The sequence below is a fragment of the Apodemus sylvaticus genome, chromosome 4 (assembly GCF_947179515.1).
Source record: "Apodemus sylvaticus chromosome 4, mApoSyl1.1, whole genome shotgun sequence".
NCBI lineage: Eukaryota > Metazoa > Chordata > Mammalia > Rodentia > Muridae > Apodemus > Apodemus sylvaticus.
Genome location: NC_067475.1, coordinates 29,145,581 through 29,169,948, shown reverse-complemented (window position 1 = coordinate 29,169,948; position 24,368 = coordinate 29,145,581). Strand labels below are relative to the sequence as shown.

At 43.6% G+C, this 24,368-nt stretch overlaps 1 protein-coding gene and 1 long non-coding RNA gene across 4 annotated transcripts in view; one reads left to right on the top strand and one right to left on the bottom strand.

The window, feature by feature from the left end:
* The window catches only part of Tet2 (tet methylcytosine dioxygenase 2), a 73,499-nt gene that overhangs the window by 28,242 nt on the left and 20,889 nt on the right, over positions 1-24,368 (bottom strand). The window contains exons 2-3 of one of the 3 annotated variants that reach the window (XM_052179208.1): positions 11,477-11,621; positions 10,468-10,540 (exon numbers count right to left, since the gene is read on the bottom strand). The exons of 1 other annotated variant lie outside the window; for it this stretch is intronic. The gene's annotated coding sequence lies outside the window, so the exon portion shown is untranslated. The remainder of the gene's footprint in view (positions 1-10,467; positions 10,541-11,476; positions 11,622-24,368) is intronic. One more of the 3 variants, XM_052179207.1, reaches the window with a different exon arrangement.
* LOC127682672 (uncharacterized) lies at positions 18,283-20,993 on the top strand. The gene is made up of 2 exons (XR_007977415.1): positions 18,283-18,476; positions 20,784-20,993. It is a non-coding gene; the product is annotated as an uncharacterized LOC127682672 (long non-coding RNA).

Below are 24,368 nucleotides of genomic sequence, written 5' to 3'. Positions count from 1 at the left end.
AAGAGGCAGGGGGGAGAGAAGACACCAAGAAAACAAGGACCAGCAATCAACATGATCAACAAACTGAGGCAGCATGCGCAGGGTCTACAGATACAGATCTACATCAGAGGGGCCACTAGAGCTTTTAAGGAAAAAGCTGACAAAGCTCACTCCTAATCCTGAATCTACAAGATTGTTTCCTCCAAGGTTGTCTCACTGGGGAAACAAAGTACTCAAGTACAGCTTACATGCCCAGTGGTTGGTGCCAATGCTCAAGGTTATCTTTCAGGGTAGGGGTGGGATCTTATGTCAGGGATTTTTAAAATTATTTTTCTATTTAATTTCTTTCGATATTGTTTTACTCTACAGGTCCTTTGCATATCATAGCTTCCAGTGTAGTGATTTTACAGGATCTGTGTGAATTTCTGCATCTGTTTCTTATACCTATCTGATTGTTTTGTTCAATCAGATGTTGTTGAGTTTTGTTTCTTATTAACCCATAGAAGCCTGATCAAAATAAATCTCTACTAAAGTCTACTTGGTACTGCAGAGAAACCCTGTCCCGAATAATTGAGGAAGAAGAAGAAAAGGAAGAGGAATGGGTGGTGCATGCACGCCTTTAATCCCAGCACTTGGGAGGCAGAGGCATGCAGATTTCTGAGTTCAAGGCCAGCCTGGTCTACAGAGTGAGTCCCAGGACAGGCAGGGCTACACAGAGAAACCCTGTCTCAAAAAAACAAAAAAAAAAAGGGGGGGGGGGGACGAGGAAGGAGATTTAGGCTGGTACACTCCTAGCAGATGCTAGCATTGATAGCTTTGTCACTCTGAATTCTTACTTGAATGTGAGTGTGGCTTTTCTTGGATTGAGCTTTCTGTAAGGCAGGCTTGTTTCAATTGGTATCAAGTGTTCTGCTGTCTTTGTTATGGCAAGGTCACCATGTCAAAAGTTCAGGCAAAGAGCAAAGAAAACTCATGATAAATTACCCCATGCTTTAGCATTTACTGGAAGTACTACCTACTTGCTTGTGACCCTGGCTTCTACAAGCCAGTTCACGGAGAGAATCTGTGCCTGAAGGGAGGTTGGGTGTGCTCAGCAACTTCCTTTAAGACTCATACTACAAATTGGCCAGATTAAAGACACCCTACAACTGCTCAGCTGCTCTGATTCTCTGGCCCACGCTGCCTAGTGATACAATCTCAGGTGTGTACAGCATACCTAGCTCTCTCAAAGTGAATTGGAAAACCTAAATTTTAGCCAGGTGGTAGTGACAAATGCTTTTAATCCCACTTTAATCCCAGCAATTGGGAGAAAAAAAAAACAAAAACCCCAAAAATAAAAAAAAAGTTTTATATTCCTCTTTCTCTAGGAATAAAAGAATTTTAACATGCAATTTATATTTAGTATAGTCCATGCATTGAGATATGCTGTGCTCCCGTTTTGTTTTGAACAAAGCTCCTTAGAAACAGAAATCTCTATTCACCTAGCACAAGACCAATTAAGAAAATTTGAGGCTGCTGGGTGGTGGTGGTGCACACCTTTAATCCCAGCACTTGGGAGGCAGAGACAGAGGCAGAGGCAGGCGGATTTCTGAGTTCGAGGCCAGCCTGGTCTACAGAGTGAGTTCCAGGACAGCCAGGACTACAGAGAAACCCCGTCGAAAAGAAAAGAAAAGGAAATTTGAGGCCGGTGTGGTGTGGTTGTGCAATCCTAGAAAATTGAAATATAATAATTTTGGAAACTTCCTAAAATAAGACACAGCTTATTTGTGTTTGAGACTAGCTGGGTCTCATACCACCCTTGCTGGCTTGGAATTCACTATGTAGACAAGGCTGTCTCTGAACAAGTCCTCCTACCTCTGCACCTTACTTAAGCAGCTGTGACTGAAGGAGCTCCCGCCATACCCCAGCTCTGCTCCGCTCACATTCCCTTACATATCATGCTTTCTATTTCTAGTTTCTTTGAAAACAGTAGCCAACAATAGAGCCCTTTCACGAGCTGTTTTGCACCCATGGGTAAAATTAAAAGCACAGAAGTAGGCGGTAGTGGTGCACGCCTGTAATCCCAGCACTCTAGGAGGCAGAGCCAGGCGGATTTCTGAGTTCGAGGTCAGCCTGGTCTACAGAGTGAGTTCCAGGACAGCCAGGGCTATATAGAGAAACCCTGTCTGGGGGGGGGGTAAGGGGGAAGCACACAATAGTAGAAATAAACAGATACCTAAACCTTCTCCTCGTGGAATGATTAAACTGATCGAAAGAAAACACAAGTTCAGAATTACACTAGTGTTAATATATCCAATACTAGATGACAGAAGCTCAGACTCAAGTTTCCAGAACTTTTAGGAGAATGCAGAGTCTAGCCATGAGCTGTCTACTAATGCTAGCTAGGGAGCACTAAAGAAAACAAAGCTATGTTGTCCTATCACCCCTTATTTGGAAAAATTTCAGGTGGAGGGAAACCTTGCAGCAAACCATGCATTCAAAGGCCTCAGTCACTGTACTGCAGATCAAGGGCCATGCAGCTGCCATGTGGTATGGCTGAATCAGTCAGGTATAGACTGCTAACCAGGAGACTCTCCACTGCGCAGCTATCTACAAGGCAAGGGACAGGGACGAGCAAGCTTGAGAAACCAATGGCTCCAAGTTCCATAAGGAAAGGCCACAGGCATCCTATCTGCCCAGTCTGGCTGGAGCTACTCTAGCTTCTCCAACGGGCCTCACAGGAGGGAAGGCTCACAGAAAGGGAGACAGACCCGGTGGAGACAGGTCTTCCTCAACATGGTGGGCTGGGGAAACCAAGAGATTATACACAATTATCAAATCATAAACCTAAACTAGAAACCTGGACAAGTGAAATGGATATAAATACAGGAGGCAGGAAACAACTTCAGAAATGCTTTGTTGATATTTTAAATGCCCTAAAGTGATTTTCTCATACCTAGATGCTACTAAATATTGAAAACGGGTGTTTTCCTTCAGGATATGCTAATGGGGAGGATAAAATACCCAAAATGCCTGTGCAGGTAAAACATGGTCCAATTGCCTCTTTGTCTCTTGTAAGAATACAGGAACACAACACAGAAAACATGACCCACACAACTTGTAAACATCTCTCCACAGCAACAAGCATCTCAGGATGCAGACAGGAACAGGCAGTAAGGAGCAACGTGGACCTGAACTTCTGTAGTCAAAAATAACATGATTTCGTCTTCCAAGTGCCTTGATTACAGGAAAACACTTAAATCCCCATAGCTTCTGTACCAGGATAGAACATCTGGTGCCAAGGGCAAGATGGCCTAAGACAGTCCCCTATTAGATGCCACTTGAAAGCCTTGTGAATCTTACTGTGCTTCTGACCAACAGGCTACAATTTCCTTGGGTTTGACTCATTTCTAGGAGCAGCTCACAAAGTTCAAGAGCACTGTATAAACCACAAGGCATTCTATAAACCAATCCCATTAAGAAACTGTAAGAGGGAAGGGTATTGGAAGAAGAGAGTTGTAGGAATAAGAAAGAGAGGGCTTGAATCTTCCTTACCCGCTTTGAGACATGGCGCACTTCAGGGACTGCCCAAGCTCCTCTGATGTGGCTTGCTAGACAACCTGGTAGTTTACAGGCTCTTATAAGACTTCCAAGTAGGAGGACTGGGTGGGGATCTAGGGAGGGACCTCCTTAGAATTCTGGGCCCCTCCCACTTCCCTTGAGCATGGGTGGCCAAGGTCACACTCCTCAAGAAAGTTCAGATTCTATGACCTACCTTGGGGGCAATAAACTTAGCCAGCTTTGGGGAGTTAGCAAGCCAGAGGCACATTTAAAACTGCTGTTTCACAAGCCCGGGCGTGGTGGCACACACCTTTAATCCCAGCTCTTGGGAGGCAGAGGCAGGTGGATTTCTGAGTTCAAGGCCAGCTGGTCTACAGAGTGAGTTCCCGGACAGCCAGGGCTACACAGAGAAACCCTGACTCTGAAAAATAAACAAACAAACAAACAAAAAACTGATGTATTGCATAATGTCAACGAATGTAAGAGAAAAGGAAATTTCAACAAAAGTGAGAAAACAAATATATTACTCAACAGCAGAATAGCATGTTTTGAAATAATTCGCTTGCCGGGCGTTGGTGGCGCACGCCTTTAATCCCAGCACTCTGGGAGACAGAGGCAGGCGGATTTCTGAGTTGGAGGCCAGTCTGGTCTACACAGTGAGTTCCAGGACAGCCAGGGCTATACAGAGAAACCCTGTCTTGAAAAAACCAAATCCAAAAAAAACAAAACAAAACAAAACAAAAAAAAGAAAGAATTGGCTCTGCATTGTATAAATGAATTACAGACTTGTGTGTCACCGTGTCAAAGGAAGGTCTGAGGCCCAGCATGAGCGCATGCAGCGTGGTGGTAGGTAGAATACATGCCTACAAGTGTAAGCACAGGCAAACAAAGATACACACACAGAGACATCCAGACATGACACACAGGCACACACAGATTTGGACACAGTGACACAGAGATGCAGACACAGAGACACACCTGCATGGGTACACAAGAAAAAATTTGATATATACTTTGAAAGAAAGATATATACTTTCAAATCTGAAACCTGACTGAAATAAAAAGAAAAGTCACAGGGATGGGGTTGCCATCCCACAGTCAAAGACTCAGAACTGTCCCTGTCTAAAAGAACTGCAGGGACAAAAGTGGAGAAGAGACAGAGGGAAAGGAGGTTCAGTGACAGGCCCAATTTGGGATCCAGCTCAAGGGGAGGCTTCAAGGCCTCGCACTATTACAGATGCTATGGTGTGCTTACAGACAGGAGCCTAGCATGGCTGCCCTCTGAGAGACCCAACAAGCAGCTAAAAGAGTCCGGTGCAGATACTTACATCCAACCAATGGACATAAGCAAAACATAAACAAAACCCCTATGGTTTTGAATTGGGGAAAAGCTGGAAGAAGCTGATGAGAAGGGTGACCCAATAGGAAGAACAGCAGGCTAAACAAATCTGGACCTCCAGGATCTCTCAGACGCTGAGCCACCAACCAGGCAGCATACATGAGCTGGTTTGAGGCCCCTGACACAGAGCAGAGGACTGCCTGGATTGGCCTCAGTGAGAGAAGATGCACCTAACCCTTTTGGGTTAGACTTGTGGCCCCAGGGAGTAGGGAGGTCTGGTGGGGTGGGGGTGGGGGTGGGGTGGGGACATCCTCTTGAAGACAGTGTGTATGTGTGTGGAGGGGTTAAGATAGGTATGGGATGAGGAGGGGGATAATGTAAAAAAAAATTAAAGAATAATAAAATATCCAAGACACACAGAAAGAAAGAAAGAAAGAAAGAAAGAAAGAAAGAAAGAAAGAAAGAAAGAAAGAAAGAAAGAAAGAACAAAGAAAAATCAAATTAAGTAACATAATTTAGCAAACTATTCTAGAAGCTGCAAATTTTGTTTTACGACAAGGTCTTCACTATACAGTCCCCTGGTTGATTTTTCACAGGTTGTCCCAACACACGTTTTTAATCCTAGCATTTAGGATGCTGAAGAAGGAGGATTTTGAGTTTGAAGCTTAGGCTCAAAAGCAGAGAAGGATAGGGATGATGACAGACAGACAGACAGACAGAGACAGGGGAATATTAATGAATAAATGAATGGCTCCCCCTGTGCTGGGATTATAGGTATGTGCCACCACACAGCTAGCTACCCAGTTCCCTTTTAAAAGAACATTTACTGTGCCCAGTAGGCCTGATGGTGCATAAATTTAATCTGGGAGACAGAGACAGGCAAATTCTGGGCGTTCCAGGCCAGCCAGGGTTTCACAGTAAGACCCTGTGTATATGTGCATGTGTGTGGGGGTGCACAAAGAGTAGGCTAGTTTGATGTCCATCAGCACTAACAATTTTTTTTGAGACAGGGTTTCTCTGTGTAGCCCTGGCTGTCCTGGAACTCACTCTGTAGACCAGGCTGGCCTTGAACTCAGAAATCCGCTTGCCTCAGCCTCCCAAGTGCAGGGATTAAAGGTGTGTGATACCACAGCCTGCAACAATTCTTGATTAGCAAATTGGCATAAGTACATTCCAGTCCCCACTTGAGGTTCAGAGGTACAGACATGACAGCATTCACTAGAACTTAGACACATTTTAGAAGGCCTGAATCTGTTTTCCCTGATTGTAATCCTGTTTAGTCTCAACTTTAATTTTTGTTTTAGACTAAATTGGCCTTATTCTAGGTTAACAAAGATACAGAGATTTCTGTTTCCTTTCCTAAGGAACATTATAAAAAAACAAAACAAAACAAACAACAAAACCTTTGAAATAAGTGTCTGAAAATAGGGACGAGCACGCAGAAGGTACAGATTATCTTAAACCCAGAGAAAGGGGAACAAAAACAAAATTATGTATTCAATTCAGTCATTTAAGAGAGCTAGGCAGGGCTGTATACAGAATCTAGAGATACTAAATCTTATCTCTAGGCAGTTGAAGGCCAGAGGATAAGCAACTGAAATGAGCTTCAGATATGTAGTTCCAGGCCAGGATCACGGGATGCACTACAACAAAGCAAAACAAATAGCTACCTTAAAACCCCAGATTTGCAAAGGGTAGAGCTAGGTAGAAAAGGTCAAACTGAAAGAGATAATCAAGGCCAGGGAGACAGCTGTCACATGTTCTCTCTCACCTAGGATCCATCTCCAAACCTACAGCTGTAAGTTCACATCCTGGAGCAAGTCCAGACACCAGGGAGTAAGAGGGGACCAATCATGGAGTAATCCTGGGTGGGAGAGCAGGGAATACCAGGGTCCTTGTGGTCTAATTGGGGAAATGAGAAAGAGGCGCTCTAATTAGGGAGGAAAAGGAGATAAATACAGAAGGGGAGAGGAGGGTAAAATACACATAAGGTTGGCTGGGAGAGTCTTAAGGACTTAGGAACTATCTGTTGTGGTAAAGCTGCTATAAATTGGGGCTGAAGAGATGGCTCAATGGTTAGAAGCACTTGCTGTCCTTGCAGAGGACCTGGAACTCCCGGCACCTACAATGTGGCTCATAACAGCCTGCAACTCAAGTTATAGGGAACATAACACCCTCTCTACCCTCTGTGGGTACCAGGCATGCTCATGGTACACATATATACATGCACACAAAACACTTGTCCATAAAAAAGATGATGTGAACATATGTGTGCAAAATCTTCAGTTCATTTTGGTAAATATTCAAGATTGTTTCAGTAAATATTCAAGATAAATATCAAGTTGTGTTTAAGTCTAAACCCTCACTAAGATTTAAGGAGAGTATATTCTTTGGTCAAAAATTACAAAATCCTTAAATACAAATAGGACATTCACTATAGGATCAGAAATTCTACAAGAAAATTATTATTGGCCTGATTTCAACATTAAAATCTAAGATGATATACAACATCTTCATACTGAGAAAAAAATCTGGTAGGCTAATACCTGAAAGAATGAGTAAACACTTTTAGAGCCTCCATTGGTGATCTGATTTTATTTCAGAATACAAAGTGTTTTCATCAAGACTCTCATCTCTGCTTAAAATATCCCATGAGATCAATAGAAGCAAATGATACTCTGCTAGGAGAGGAAACTGAAATCCAAGGACAGTGACAACGACTTTCTTGGTTGGGCTCTATTTCAGTCTGCTCCACTTGTTCTAAAGGCAAAGGACTTGCTGCCTGTGGACACATAGCAATGCAAGACTACTGCCCAGCTATTCTCGAATTCTAAGATTGCCAACTTTCTCAGCTGGAGCCTATGACAGTGTTCATATTCTCTAACCCCTGAGGAACACAGGCTACACACGCTAGTCTGTATCACAGGACTCTGCTCTCACCCAGTTCACCCACAGCTCGAACCAGGCTGTGCCAGGGTGGAGAGAAGAAAAGAATGAATATGGGCAACCAAAACTTTTCAAATACATTTCTGCTGTTCACTTACTAAATAGTTATATTTTATTTTTAAAATTTAACTAAAAACAGGGCCAGCAAGACAACCCAACAGGTACAGAAAGGCAGTTGAACCCAATGAGTTCCACCCCAACTATACACACAGAGGATCAACTCCCAAAGGTCACATGTATGCATGTGTCCAGACACTAAATACAATTAACAAACTTTCAAAAATTAAAATCAGTAACAAATGGTATTTGGAGACTGAAGAACTCGGCATGAAATGATCTGCTGTATTTGTGTTTCTTCTAAAATCCTGTGTCAGCCAGGCAATATGGTGACCTAGAATCAAACTACCTGAGGCAAAAGGAAAACTTAAGCCAGACCACAATATAGTTTGACCTAAAGTCAGTAACAAACAAACAAGAAACTATCCCAAGATTCAAAGGGCAAAATGATGAGGTTTGTTAGGCAAATGACTACAGACTTGAGTTCATAGGAATGGTTTGTAAGGAAGAAACACTTAAGTCTTAATCTTCCCCTCCCCAACCTCCCCGCCCCAGACAGGGTTTCTCTGTGTAGTCCTGGCAGTCCTGGAACTCACTCTGTAAACCAGGCTGGCCTTGAACTCAGAGATCCACCTGTCTCTGCCTCCCAAGTGGCTGGGATCAAAGGCGTGTGCCACCACCTCCCTGCTTTTAAGTCTTAATCTTAAACCTAGGAGTAGTAGGAACCTCGCCAAGAACAAAGAGTTGTCTGTTTCTAGAGGGTCAAGGGTACAGACACTCTAGCAAACATGCATACACATAAAGAACTAATTAGTCGGGCGGTGGTGGCACACGCCTGTAATCCCAGCACTCTGGGAGGCAGAGCAGGCAGATTTCTGAGTTCAAGGCCAGCCTGGTCTACAGAGTTCCAGGACAGCCAGGGCTACACAGAGAAACCCTGTCTCAGAAAAAAACAAATCAAAACACACACACACACACACACACACACACAAGAACTAAATACACATAATTAATACACTAATTAAAGAAAATACTGAGTTTTTTGGGGGGGGGTTGTTTGTTTTGTTGTTTTTTGGGGGGTGGGGTTTCTTTGTATAGCCCTAGCTGTTCTGGAACTCTGTAGACCAGACTAGCCTCAAACTCTAAAGAAATACTGGAATGGCCGGGCGGACATTCCAGGACAGCCAGGGCTACACAGAGAAACCCTGTCTCGAAAAAAAACAAATCCCCCCCACCAAAAAAAAAAAAAAAGAAATACTGGAATGAAGCAAAATAAAAAATGAAGGAATCATTAAGATTAGTGATAAATAACAACACTAATGGTGATAACAATGAAATATATGCTAATAGAAAACTGGGAAGTTACATTGCGCCTGACCCTATAGACAGCATCCATAAAACAACCCTATTATTGATGTCTGTTTCCTAACTGCCAAGTAAAACAAAACTCAAAGGCCTTAGATATACCTGCTGAGATATATTCAAATATATTCTACACGTATTTACTATAGAAAACTAGGTCCTAGGCTGAGATGTCCCATCTGTAAATGTGACCTGTGAACTAAGATTAGAAGGAGGGGCCAAGGGAAACAACTCCTCAGCAAGCCAATTGGCCATCAGTGAACATTTTAACTTCTAAGCCTTTTGAGTTATTTCTCTTACAGGCTTCCATGAACTTGTACAATCCCTTCCTCACCAACCCTCCACCTCCCAGAAGAGAACCTATGAGTCATGCTCTAAGCTCACTAAAGAGAGAAAAATTCCATCTTAATATATATGTTCTTGGATCTCATGAAGAGAACTGGAGTGACGGAGTGGTGCCCACAGGATGAGATGAGCAGTGATTGGGTGAGCAGGAGGGAAAGCACACCCTGCTCTGATTATAGTTACCCAAGATTCCCAACATGAGCAGGGAAAGAGAAAGTCTAAGGACATTAACAATCGGGGGGGGGGGGGGGGGGGGGGGGGGGGAGCCGGGTGGTGGTGGCACACACCTGTAATCCCAGCACTCTGAGAGGCAGAGGCAGGCGGATCTCTGAGTTCAAGGCCAGCCTGGTCTACAGAGTGAGTTCCAGGACAGCCAGGGCTACACAGAGAAACCCTGTCTCTAAAAAACCAAATCAAAAGAAAAAAAAAAACCAGTCGGGGGGAACTCTCCATTTCGAGGGTTCCCTTACAGTGACATCAGACCCCCATGGTAAAGAGGTAATGTAGGTGGCCTCCAAAGCCTCAGGGTTTAACCAAGGCCACTGCAAAGATGGCACCAAGTCAGCCACTCAGAAGTATCAAGTGACAGAGTGTTTGTTTACGTTCTCAGGCTCTAAGAATGAGGGCAGAGGCTCCAGCCAGCAGCCTGATGCAGGATCCATTATGCTAAATGCATCAAGATAGCTGCAGCTGAACTACCTGCTCAGAGTTATGGACGGAACACTGCTGAAATCTTCCTTCACTTTCTCTGACCATCAGTGCTCTTCCACAAGACCTACCCCTACCACTTATGCTAGCTTCTAGCAGAGGGAAAGGGTATATATTGAATGCATCCATTTGATCTTTACTTCTTTAATTGCACATAAATAAATGAAAATGATTTTATAAGGAGTCCTTACTTCTTGGTCAGAGAGATGGCTCAGTGGGTAAACGTTTCTGCTGACCTAACAACCTGAGTTTGATCCCCAGGACCTACATGGTAGAAGGAAAGAACAGATTATGAGAGTTGTCAGCTTACCTCCACAAGTACACATTTAGGCACACACATGCATGCTCACATACAAGCACGTGCAGAGAGAGAGAGAGAGAGAGAACTTTTTATGGCTTTCAATATGGGCAAGGGTGCTTGCTGCCAAGGATGACAAACTGAGTTCTACCTATAGAACTCACATGAAAGGACAGAACCATTTCTACAAGTTGTTCTGTGACCTACACACACACACACACACACACACACACACAGTGTAGAATGTCTCCCCCTAAGTAAAGAAAGAAATGTAATAACTTTTTTTCTTTTAAGAACCCTTAGTTTAGGAAAGTTGTTAGTCGTTCAGTGATTTAAAGCAAAGTGGTCTTTATTAAGATCTACTTTAAGTACAGGAAGAGGTCTTTGGATTTTCCTCCACCCACTGCCTCTGTTTCGAGCTCCCAGAAGCTGGTATGATTGCCGGTTAGCTCTGCAGTGCATGTCACCCCTTAGTTCTCTGTCCTGCCCTGCTGCCGACTACCACAGGAGCCTCCACTCCCAGCTCTGCAGACCTAGATACAAAGGCTAATGCTGAGGAAGTGGCTGTCCCAGAGTCAGAGAGGGAGGGAGTGGCAATGACATTCCTCCCCTCCAAGCTAAGTAGTATCTAAAGAAGACTTTTATTTCTTTTCCAAGAAGAATTGGACATTAAGAGTTTGATAAGAGCCCTCTATAAAAATAACCAAGATCCAGAAAAATGTAGATATGTATAAGATTATACAACTTTAGAGATTTATCTTAAAAGTCAAATCCTTGTGTCCTATGCACAGTTAAACACTGTAATTCTCAGTGAGACCTAGAGTTGAAGATAGAGGAGTATCCACTTAACTGCACACAACCTTGCACATGCCATCCAAGCGCCCACGCTGCCCCTGCCTTACCAGCAGCACTGTCCCTCACTGCTCCTCCGGGATCATGTCCTGTTGACCATGAGCGAGCCCATCTCCTGCTTCCGAGCACCGTAGGAGAACAGGAACAAGGGACATGGACAGTCTTGGGAGGGTAAGCTGCTGAATGTTTGCCAGCCTAGAGGAGACAAGAGTTTGCTTGGTTTTAGTTTGCAAATAGGATCAAGGGCATCTATGCCAGTTCCTAAAGGTACAATGTGCTACTTAAAAGGTCAGAGGCCTAATTACACTGCTGAGTGCTAAAAAAAAAAAAATTAAGGTTAAAACATTTTTGTCAAAGCAGTGATACCTTCAAATGTCCCAATAAAAATCTCATCTGTGTAGAGACATGGAAGAACCAATAGCTCAATGCTTGCAATAGCCAACTAGGTTCTGTACAGTTCCACTGAAGTATTTATCTGTTTGGCTCAGTGCCCGGAGCCTGACTGCGAGACAGCAGCCCTTCACCCAGACACTCCGACCTGAGTGAGGACTATGGTGGGACTTTGTCCTCAGTGACTCTAAGGAAGGCAGAGCTAAAGACCGTGCAAACCTTGGCATTTACTGAATGAAGCACTAAGTTAACTAGCATTTACTCTGTCTACACCATGTGAAGGCGGTGTGCTGGCTGCTGAGGAAAGGGAAGGCCTTACAGATGGTGGTCCCTGAGTTCTGGAGCTCTCGTTTCCTCTAATGTGCATTTTTAAAAGATTATCTGAAAAGAAAAATACGTTGAAAACAACAGAACCTAGTCCACCCATCAAAGACACAGTGCAAGTCTTGAGTGTTAGAAAATTTATACTTCTAAGGGTAGGGTGGAGTTACCTGAGAGAGAAATGGGTATTCCAAGCCTTCTACAACCTTCCAAACACTTATTATTATATGTTCCTTTAATTATATTTGTCCTCATAAGTGGTAAATAGTGAAAGGTGCTCTGAATAATAATAGGTCAGATATTTACTACTATACCTACGCATAGAGTAACTGAGTCTGAAAACAGGTGGTCTGAAATTGAGCCTGAACAGAAAGAAAATGGCTAGCTAGGGAGCTATTATTAGTACAGAAACACCAAGTTCAATGACATCCTACGTATGTGGAGAAAAAAAGAATGACTCATTCTTTTGGTGTTTGATTGACAGGATCAGTGATGACATCAACCTGACAAATGCATCATCATTCCTGAAAGGAAAGCGGAGAGGAGAGACCTAGACTTCACCTTACTACACTTACTAGTACTACTTACTATTGGAAATCCAGGGACTTCCAATAAATAAAGATGAAATTTAGGATCTGTACTGGCTGGTTTTGTGTGTCAACTTGACACAGGCTGGAGTTATCACAGAGAAAGTAGTTTCAGTTGAGGAAGTGCCTCCATGAGATCCAACTGGGGGGCATTTTCTCAATTAGTGATCAAGGGGGAGGGTCCCTTGTGGTCGGTACCATCCCTGGGCTAGTATTCTTGGGTTCTATAAGAGAGCAGGCTGAGCAAGCCAGGGAAAGCAAGCCATCTGCTCCTGCTTCATTGACCTGCTTGAGTTCCAGTCCTGACTTCCTTTAGTGATGAACTGCAACATGGAAGTGTAAGCTCAATAAACCCTTTCCTCCCCAACTTGCTTCTTGGTCATGATGTTTGTGCAGGAATAGAAACCCTAAGACAAATTGGTACCAGTTAGTGGGGTATTCCTGTGACAACCTGATCATGTTTTGGGGAGGACTGTGGAAGGACTTTGGAACTTTGAACTGGAAAAGCCATTAGGATATTAAGAGCTCTGTGTAAAGTTCTGTAGGAGCTTGGAAGACAATGTTAAGAACAGTGCAGAAGATGGGGGCCTGACTTGTGAAATTTCAGAGGGACGAGTAAAGACTCTTATCAGGGCCATGTTTCAATTGTGAAGATTCTGTGATTTTTGTTAGCTGGGGCTGAAGAATCAGCTGTGATTAACAAGATACCAGAACCACTAAATCAAACCTTTGTGTTACTGGGACTATTGATGCTGGTTAGCTGGAGCTAAGAAATTAGTGGTGATTAAGAAGAAACCAGCATCACTGAGGTGAAATCTTCTGGGAAGTGTTTTCTTAGAGCACAGAGGCTACGTTCCAGAGAGAGACACAGTTCTATTTTGTGCTGTGTCTGGACTTGGTACTGTGTAAGAGTCACCCAGATGGTACTGGTTTTGAAGGCATGAAGGGGTCATGAAGAGCAGCTGAGGCTCTTGGCACAGTGAGAGGCCACAGGAGGCCATTGGTGAAGGTGCAACCTCAGTTGCAATTGACGGCCCAGGACTTGAAAGGGTCATGCATAGGAGCAGAGGCTTTTTACCATGAAGAGAGCATATGAGAGGCTATTGGTGAAGCCTAATTACAGTGGAAGACAGCAGTATTTTGGAGATGCCAGTACCAGGCGATGACCACCAAGAACAGCAGCAACAGTGAAGTACAGGCACCTGGATCCCAGAAGACAAGCTGTGTGCTACAAAGGGCAGAGCTAGAGAAGTGACCCAAGCCCTTGGAGGAACCTGGAAGATCATGAGTTGGGTCCCAGACATTGAACCATTGGAGTTTGAGTCTTACTTTTGGTTGTGACTGTGCCCTGATGTGTTTCCCTCTTGAAGGAAGAAAGTATTTTAGTGGAGCCCATGGTTGAGAGACTTTGAATTTTTAAAAGACTTTGAATTTTAAAGATATTGGACATTTTGAAGTGATTGAACTTTAATGTGTAAAGACTGTGGTACTTTTTTAAGTAATTTAGATCTTGGGGGATGAAGAAGAAAGTAAGGGTTGAGGCTTAATAGTGATTTGTTTGTGTGTCAAGTTCACAAGGGGTCAATTGTACTGGCTGGTTTTATGTGTCAACTTGACACAGGCTGGAGTTATCACAGAGAAAGGAGTTTCAGTTGGGGAAGTGCCTCCATGAGATCCAACTGTGAGGCATTTTCTCAATTAGGGATCAAGGGGGAGGGCCCCTTGTGGGAAGGTACCATCCCTGGGCTGGTATTCTTGGGTTCTATAAGACAGCAGGCTGAGCAAGCCAGGGGAAGCAAGCCAGTAAGAAACATCCCTCCATGGCCTCTGCATCAGCTCCTGCTTCCTGACCTGCTTGAGTTCCAGTCCTGACTTCCTTTAGTGATGAACTGCAACGTGGAAGTGTAAGCTCAATAAACCTTTTCCTCCCCAACTAGCTTCTTGGTCATGATGTTTGTGCAGGGATAGAAACCCTGACTAAGACAGGATCTTTCTCTCTTCCCTTCCCCTCTCTACCCTAACCCCATTCTCCCCCATCCCCGCCCCCCTATCTTTCAAAGAAATTTTGGTAGAGGTGATTTTTTGTATGTGCTCAGCCCAGGGAGTGCACTATTAGAGGCTGTGGCTTTGTTGGGATAGGTATATCACTGTGGGTGTGGGTCTTCTTTTATTGGATATTTTCTTTATTTACATTTCAAATGTTACCCCTTTCCCGGTTTCCCCCTCCTTCCTGAAACCCCCTATCCCATCCCTCCTCCTCCTGGTTCTATGAGGGTGTTCCTTTACCCACCCACCCATTCCCGCCTCCCAGCCCAAGACCTTCATCCTAGCTGACTGGAAGCCAGTATTCTGCTAGCAGCCTACAGATGAAGATACTGCTAGCAGCCTACAGATGAAGATATAGAACTCTCAACTTCTCGTACATCATGCCTGCCTGCACTCTGCCATGCTCCCACCTTGGTGATAATGGACTGAACCACTGAACCTGCAAGCCAGCCCCAATTAAATGTTGCCCTTATAAGAGTTGCCTTGCTCATGGTGTCTGTCACAGCAGTAAAACCCTAACTAAAACAGATTAAAAGAGGTTCACTGCTACTTCCTGACACACATACTTGAGGTCTCTCCAGCTGAATTCAACCACTTACAGACAGAACACTAAAGAAGGCAAAGGGGATTCTGCCTCCTTGTTTTCTGTTTAAACTTTAAAGTAGTAAAATGACACTAAATACTACCAGTACCTCTATTATAAGCTTCTTGCGATGGAGTTGGAATACTTCTGTGTACACAGGGACTGTGGTACCTTCTACTCTCAGATGGACCAGAGCGTGCTCAAAGAGACTTCCCTCCGAGGCCTGGCACAGGCTCAGGAGTCCTAGAGGACCGAGTGTTGCTACAACTTGTTATCTGGTTGGCTGGGATTCCAGCTGGCAAACTGTCAAAGAGAACTGAAAGGTTCCAGTTTTCCATGCCCCAACCAACCTCTTAGCAAAAACTTACGACTAACAGCGGAACTACCCTCAGTGAAGTGATGGACTCTATAAAATGCAATCTTTCTGAAATTAATGTAGTTCCTAGACAGATTTCCTCCTTAAATTGAAATCTACTCTAATTTTATCCTTTTTAGTTATTCAGTGTTTTAAAACAGATTTTCTAGGAGATAAAATTTTAAAAGTTCAAAAGCTATGATCTATTCTGCATTTTAAAACAGATTTTCTGCAATATTTTCTAGAAGGTAAAATTTAAAATAATAAATTAAAAAGCTATGATCCACTAAAGGCCTTTGGGCACATTTAGGTTCAACACAGTGTCTCCTATATGTAGCTGTCAGAGTCCCAGAAACCTCTACACAGATCTACCATGTTTGTATGTCATTGTAGAGCTCAATTTACTAACTCAAACCCTGAAGTGCATTTTCTCTCTTTTCTTCCTTTTTTTTTTTTTAATGTATGAGGGTGTGTGTGTGTGTGTGTGTGTGTGTGTGTGTGTGTGTGTACGCACACGTCAACCTTCTTTGCTTTTCCTGCAGGGTCTCATTCTGGACCAGCAGCTCTGGGAGTCCAGCTAGACCAGCTAGCCAGCTTGCCCTGGGGATCTCTTCCTCTCCGGTGCTGGGATCCCAGGAGGCTTGCAGGCATGCTTTTATGTGGATTTTGGGAGTCCTTACACTTGTACACTGAGCATTTCATCCACCAAGCCATGTCTCCAGCCAAAGCAGGCCTTTAACAGAAGAAACATAAATCTCTAAAAGCCAGTCATTCAAACTATAAATGTGCACATACATACAAGTAATGCATACTGTGTATCATATCTTTTTTTAAAAATTCTTTATTATTTTATTTTAAGGCACTGTCTCATTCTATATCCCAGGCTGGCCTGGAACTTTCTATGCGGATCAGGCTTGCCATGATCCCCCCTTCCTTGGCCTCCTGAGTACTGGGATTCCTAGTGTACGCCGCCTGTGCAGGGACGAAGTTATCCTTGGTCAGTACTCGGACCCTCACTAACCCAAGGTCATGAAGGCTCCATGTCCATCCCATTGGGTCAGGCCCTTCCTTTCCTTTCGAGCCCCTTCCGAGCCTCTCAGTATTAGTTGCTTCCTTCCTGTACAGATGCAGTCTCTGCCTGCTGAGATCGTCCAGGTCTAAACTGGGTCAGAGTAGAGTGCACTGCACAGCAGGTTACTGACCTCAGCGGGGTGTGTCCACAAAATGGCTCTCCCTTCCACACACACCCAGAGCTAGTAAATGACCTCAGCTGCCCAGCTCTCAGAAGAAAACGCTGTTTCAGAATCTCAGCAACTTGGCAGCGATGGCTCTTACTAATGCTTTGAAAATGATTACCCTGAGAACAACTGCTTTAAAGCAAAGCTGTGAGAAGAAAAGTAAGGAAGACCTCATGTGATTTCTGTTCTCGTTCCTCCTAACTTATACAAAGAGTGACTCTGAAGAAAGAATTTCAGCAGGAATTTGCAGACCAAATTCAAGGAAAATAAAAACAACTGTGCCCCACCTAAGTTGTTTCTTGTCAGGTCTTTAGAGACCAGAAATCCCAAACAAATCTGAGATATTAGCCAGCACTGAGGATACTACGGTCATCATTGTGTTTGCACCACACTGAGAGATGGCCCAGAGCCAGGCAGAATGTCAGAGATACCTATAAATTCTGCACTATGAGCAGGAGATCTATAAGTCGATTTACATACTCACCAGAAACAAAAAAATAAATAAATAAATAAAAGGTTGTGAAGAAAAAGTTCTGGTGTTTGAAATAAAAGTTTTATGTTCAAAACTAAAGATGGGGACACCCCCATGGGACGAAAATGAGGAAAATGCAGCAGAAAGCCAGGTGTGGTTCTGGGAGCTTCTGTTATCTCAGCAGACAGGAAGCTGAGGCAGGAAGGTTGCCTACCCTGCTCCAAAAATTATCAACCATACAAAACAAAAGCATACAGAAGCTTCCGAGTCTGAAATATAAGCTCTTGACACTTTGACGCGTGCCAGTATTTGACCTCTTTGGTTAAAATCTGGGCCAATGGCAGGTGTGTCTAAACTCTGAAAGCCAGCAAAAGATACGGTGTACTTTAAATCCACAAAATAAGAAATAAAGCTTTCTACTATGATGATGTCATTCTGATATCCAGACCTTTTGAGGATTCTCCCTGAAAACCCCAAATAAAGAGAAGGGGAAGAAGACAGCGGTGGAGCACACCTTTAATCCCAGCACTGAGGAGACAAAGGCAGGCAGATCGCTGTGAATTCAAGGCCAGCCTGGTCTACAGAACAAGTTCCAGGACAGCCAGGGCTATGCAGAGAAACCCTGTCTTGGAAAAACAGAAGTGGGGGGGGGGGGGCGGGAGAAAGAAGAGGATGTAACATTTGCACTGGTTTTAATGGTTCATCTACCATTTCCTTTTTCTTCAGACAAAGAACTCTGAGCATGGTGGTTGTGGTTGTTTAAATGAAAAAAACCCCTTTATACTCTGGCCTTTGAACACTGAGTCCTCAGATAGTGGCACTATTTGGGGAACGTTTAGGAGATGTGGCCTTGTTACAGGAAGTGTGACCCTGTGGGTGCGCTTTGAGAACAGAAAGCCTAGGCCTTTTCCAGCTCACTCTGCTTTGTACCTGCAGTTAAAGATGTGAGCTGTGTGTTTTCTGTTCCTGTCCCTATGCTCGCTGCTTGCTGCCTCGCTCCCACCAGGATGGACTCTTACCCTTCAGGAGCCAAAAGGCAAAAAGAAAACAACTCCTGTGTAAGTTGCTTTTGGTCGTTGCATTTTGCCATAGCAACAGAAACCAACTAATGTAAAGGATTTTTGGATATAGTTACATACAGGACTGGAAAGCAGTTGTGTAGCTCTGGCTGGTCTTGAAGTCACTCTGTAGACCAGGCTGGCCTTGTCCCCAGCAGCAGGAGCTCTGAGGTTCTCAACCTTCCTAACTGTGACCCTTTAATACTATTCCTCAGGTGTGGTAACACCAACATCCTTTGCTACTCCATAACTGTAATTTTGCTACTGTTATGAATCATAATGTAAATGTTTGTATTTCCTGATGGTCTTAGGTAACCCCTGTGAAAGAGTTGTTTGATCCCCAAAGAGTTTGTGACCCTCAGTGGTTGAGACCTGGCATAGATGCTAGCTTTGATTCTGGTGGTACAAATGCATAAATCATATAAACAGCCAGGTGTGGTGATATACAGCATTCTAAGGGACAGAGGCAGGAGGATTACCACGAGTTCAAATCTTGGTTAATCAAAACTTGGCAAGTTACAGGCCAGTTAGTATTATATAATAAGAAAAATAAACTAGGCAGTGATGACTAATGCCTTTAATCCCAGCACTTGGGAGGCAGAGGCAGGCAAATTTCTGAGTTTGAGGACAGCATGAGTGAGTCAGTTCCAGGACATCCAGGGCTACAAAAAAACCCTGGAGAGAGGGAGAGAGAGGGGGAGAGAAAGAGGGGGGAGAGGGGGAGAGAGAGGGGGGAGAGAGGGGGGAGAGAGGGAGAGAGATGGGGGAGAGAAGGAGAGAGGGGGGAAGAGAGGGAGGGAGAGAGGGGGAGAGAGAAGGAGAGAGAGAGGGGGGAGAAAGGGAGGGAGAGAGGGGGAGAGAGGGAGAGGGAGAGAGAAAGAGAGAGAGAGAGAACACAAAGTTGAAGCAGGAGCATACAATATATAGAAATACATGGTACTTTATATTGATAGAACTATCTCAACTTATTCCCACTTACACAATTCTAAAGGAAAATCACATATCCCAAGCTGGCCTTGAACTTGCTACACAGCCAAAGCTGATCTTAAACTGCCAATCCTCTGTCCCTACTTCTTGAGTGCTGGGATTTCAGGTACTTCCCACGATGTCTGGTTTAAGCAGTACAGAAGAGTGAAACCCAGGGCTTTTTGACATGTTAGGCATGCTTCCTCTACTAGCTGAGCCACACCTCCAGCCCCTAATGACATAGTTTTTATAGAGAATAAATATTCCCTAAGCTGAAATGTGTGACCACAGTTCGCACTCACAATGCTCATCACTGGGTTCAATGACCTTTTATAACATAAGCTCTATTCCTTTAGATTTGTGAATTTCATGCCATAAAGTGCCGTGGTGGACTTCTGGGACAAAAAAGTCTATAACTAAGGTTTAACCAGACTCAATTAATGACTGCACTATTCATCGTGGCCACACATTAAGGATCAGAAATAGACTGTACATATTCTAGAGAGCTGCTTCAAATCTATAACATGATGGTAGATATTAAAAATAGAGCAGGGCAGTGGTGATACATGCCTTTAATCCCAGCACTTAGGAGGCAGAGGCAGGTGGATTTCTGAATTTGAGGCCAGCCTGGTCTACAGAGTGAGTTCCAGGACAGCCAGGGCTACACAGAGAAACCCTGTCTCGAACCCCTCCCCCCAAAAATATTAAAAATAGTGTACCTTCCGATATTTTGAGGAAGGTATGAGTCTTGCATTAACCCTATATTTCAATGTCTTCAAAAATTCAAGAAGAATGAATGTTAAACTATTAACCGTGTTATAAATGACTCAGAGTCCTGCCTTCAAGTGATGGCACATTCACAGGAGGGAAGATTTAAGCAGCTGTGTCAGTCCCAACACCAAGCCTCAATGAGATGGACTCTAAGGACCGGTGCAATGCAGAACTACATGTAATGTGAAACTTCCCACTCCAACACCACATTATAAGGCTGGTGACCTTTGGTCTATCATTATTTTGTTTAAAACAGCATTACTTGGCTGGAGAGATGGCTTGGCTTGGTGATTAAGACCACATATTGTTCCTTGCTGAGAATTGCAAGTTCCTGGCACATAGGTTGGGTGCTCCCAACCCACGGCAGCTCCAGCTCTAAGGAATCCAATTCCTTTGGGCTCCTTGGGTACTGTACTCATACGTCACACAGCCTTGTGCTATACATAATGAAAAACAAAAACAAAAAGGAATCTTAAAAAACATTGCTTAAATAATATCACTTCAGAAACAGTAGTATTGGATTTTAAATGAGCAGGTTCTATGAATTCCTTTCTGTTTGTTTTGACACAGGGTCCGAATCTCAGGCTGTCCTCAAAGATTTCATGTAGCCCAGCTTCATGAGGCTTCAGACTCTTCGTCCTCCTCTTCGTCTTCTCTAACCCTCAGATTACAGGCATGCAACACCACATCCAGGTGGATTTTTTATCAAACCTTACTTCTAACAGAAAAGCAAAGGAAAGGATTCATGAAAAAGACATAAAAGCAAACAAGAAAACTCTGGAGCTGTCTGTATTTATCTGTGTTATTAAGACAAATTATGCATTTTGCAAACTAGAAATTTTATTTAAGAGGAAATAAGAATAATTCTATCACAATCATGCTGGTGTGTCTCACACTTGTCATCCCCCGGCTTAGGAGGTAGAGGCAGGAGGAGCAGGAAGGAGAGATTCAAGATGAACCCCACGAGTGCATGCCTGTGTGTGTGCACCAAAGGATGCTACGGCTCCCAAACAGAAAACAAAGATAAAACTTTGATCACAATTATTCCTATTGTCACTATCATTGCTATTATTTAGTCTGGGTCTCAGTATGTAGCCCTGGCTGACCTGGAACTTATATACACCAAGCTGGCTTCCAACTCATGGACATCTGCCTGCTTCTGTATCCAAAGTGCTGGGATTAAAGGTATACGCTATCACACTCAACACTGTTTTGTTTTGTTTTGTTGTTGTTGTTTTTTGTTTTTTGTTTTTTTAAAGCACTTTAGAGTCAGTGTTTCAGGTCAGCATAGTTGGGCTACACTGCAAATTGTGGAAAGCATTCATCAACTTAAAACAAATAAATGACAAAGATGTCACGGGGGGGGGGGGGGGGGCAGTGGTGGCACGCCTGTAATCCCAGCACTCTGGGAGGCAGAGGCAGGCGGATTTCTGAGTTCGAGGCCAGCCTGGTCTACAGAGTGAGTTCCAGGACAGCCAGGGCTACACAGAGAAACAAACAAAAAACAAAAAAACAAAAAACAAAAAAAAAAAATGACAAAGATGTCTCCCTTGCCGTGACAGAGAGTAAACGAAATATTTAGCATTTGGTACACAAAGCCTGGGCCACAGGACAGAGCAGGGACCCAGGAATCATCTACAGCCCACCTGTAAGCCATGTGTTATTTTGGTTGCAGGGCAGTGGAGAGGCCCAGCAGGCAGGGAGGGAGGCCCAGTGGCTGAGGCAGCAGAACGGCCCGCTCCCTTGGAAGCACTTCAATGAGTAGTTGTGGTAGCATGGCCACCCTCTCGCACCTGCCGCGCTTGGGCTCCGCTTCTTCCCACAGATCCTAAAGGATAAAAAAAGACTGGCCGGCCGTTGTTAAGTCTCTTTGAACGTAACATTTGCTGGGGAGAAATGTCACTTTTCACTCTAGTGACAGCTAGAGAACAAGATGAGAGGGAGAAAATGTGCAGGGAGGAGGGAATCCCAAACATTAAAATATAACAAACTTGCAAAATGCTTTCAAAATTATACAAAAAAAATTATATTATCAAGTGTCAATGAAAATGGAAGCAGGAGGCTAACTTTTCAAGTTCTGGCCAAGTTAAGTGAATTTAAAACTATCTCTCCCTCTAAGTAAAGATGCCAGATAGCATAAGGAGGTATAAGCTCAGCCACGCATAATGATGTGACCTGCGATCCTAACACTTGGAAAGGTAAGACAGTGAGACCCAGTCTGAACAAACCAAGCAAAATAAAACAAACAAACAAACAAACAAAAACCAAAAAATACAAGCACAAGCACATGTCATACTTAATATTATTTGACAATCGCATAAATGGATAAGAAATTCAAATGTTTATTTCAAACATTTAGTTCAAACTCAATATTTTAATGAAAGTATTATTGTGTCATACAAAGGAGGTATAACTATTACTGCTTAGACACTGATTCATTATAAACATTTTTCCTTTTCTTTTTTTCTTTCTTCTCTTTCTTCTCTTCTTCCTTTCTTCCTTCCTTCCTTCCTTCCTTCCTTCCTTCCTTTCTTTCTTTCTTTCTTTCTTTCTTTCTTTCTTTCTTTCTTTCTTTCTTTCTTTCTTTCTTTCTTTCTTTCTTTCTTTCTTTCTTTTTCTTTCGACAGGATTTCTCTGTGTAGCCCTGACTGTCCTGGAACTCACTCTGTAGATCAGGCTGGCCTCGAACTCAGAAATCTCCTCCTGGCAGCTAATAACTCTTTAAATGTTCAAAATCTATTTTTATGTGCTTCCAAAATACCTGAACAAAGACCCTGTGCCCGTGGATTGTCCTTCATTGAAGTACTTCTAGCCACCGTAGCTCCCGTGTTGCTGAAACCAGTGTAAGAGCTTTCTATCACCACGCTACAGTGAAGAAGGGCCGGGGTAGGAAACTGAAGGGATACTCAGTATCTCCAACTGGCTTCATCCTGGGACAAAGTGGAAACCATCAAAAATCCTCTCAAAGAATATCAACTGTGACCAAATGGACTATATAAAGACTGATGGGCGCACACATACATTCCCCTAAATTCGAATAATAAAGATACAGCAAAGGCTAATGATTCTGGTGGCTTCTGGAGCTTTGGCTGAGGTCAAGTATTGAGACCATCTGAGAAAGTAATACAGAGAAGCTGTGTGTGAGCTGGTCTCTAATACCAGCACGCAAAAAGCTGAGGTGGGAAATTTTTACAAGCTCAAGGCCAGCTGAAGAAACAAATAAAACAATAAAATGAATAAAGAAATGGAAAACTCTCACACTCTTCATCGTAAGAACCCAATAGACTGGTCTTTCCTCACTAGGAAGGCACCGACTCATGGCAGACAGCCGTCCCGAGCAATGCCAATCTTCCAGCAGCAAGCATGGATGAAGTAAGTTACCTAAGTAAGGCACTAGGTGTGTGCCAGGTCAGGGTGTACATGTCACCTCCACTCACTGCCATGGATGAAGTCATGGTATACAGAATGCAGGTCAGAGGTAGCATAAATCACAGAAGAGTCACAGCTGTCAACAAATAACTTTCTATTACAAGAACGCACTTTCAAATGATTTGGTGAGGCAAGGAGGGAATTAAAAACAGGATATTTTCATCTTGAATACTAACTGCATGTTTAGTAGAAATGCTAATTTGCTTTGGAGCCTTTGTACCATGAGCAGTGAAGAAAGCCCGCTGTCTCCTGCAGACCCTTACAAGAGACACATCTCTTTGAATATCCTACTCTTAATCAAAGATCTGTGGTCTCCTGTGGTCATGAATAATGCTATGGGTCAATTAAGAAGGACTGGAGTCCTCTACTGACTTTAGCCTCAAGGGATGGGGTGGGTGGAGTGGGTGGGGTACTCCACTTGAAGTTCCTGAGCAGCCTGGATCTATAATCACGTATTTGACATAAATTTGAGACAGCTCAGGTACTTCTGCATTTTCCTTTCTTGGCTTCCTAGGTTATGAAGAGCTTTGGGCGTGTCCCACCGCTCTCCAGTGGTCCACTCTCCTTGCCTTCCCTGCCCCTTTCCTTTTGCAGTTTACTTTTTGAATCATCTAGGGCCATATTTTTTGAGTTCAGATTCTTCCTCGTTTTGCATGCAGCTTGTTAGCGAAGCCATCAAAGGCATTCTTGTCACTCCTGCTGCAGCCTGCTAGCGATCCAACAGGT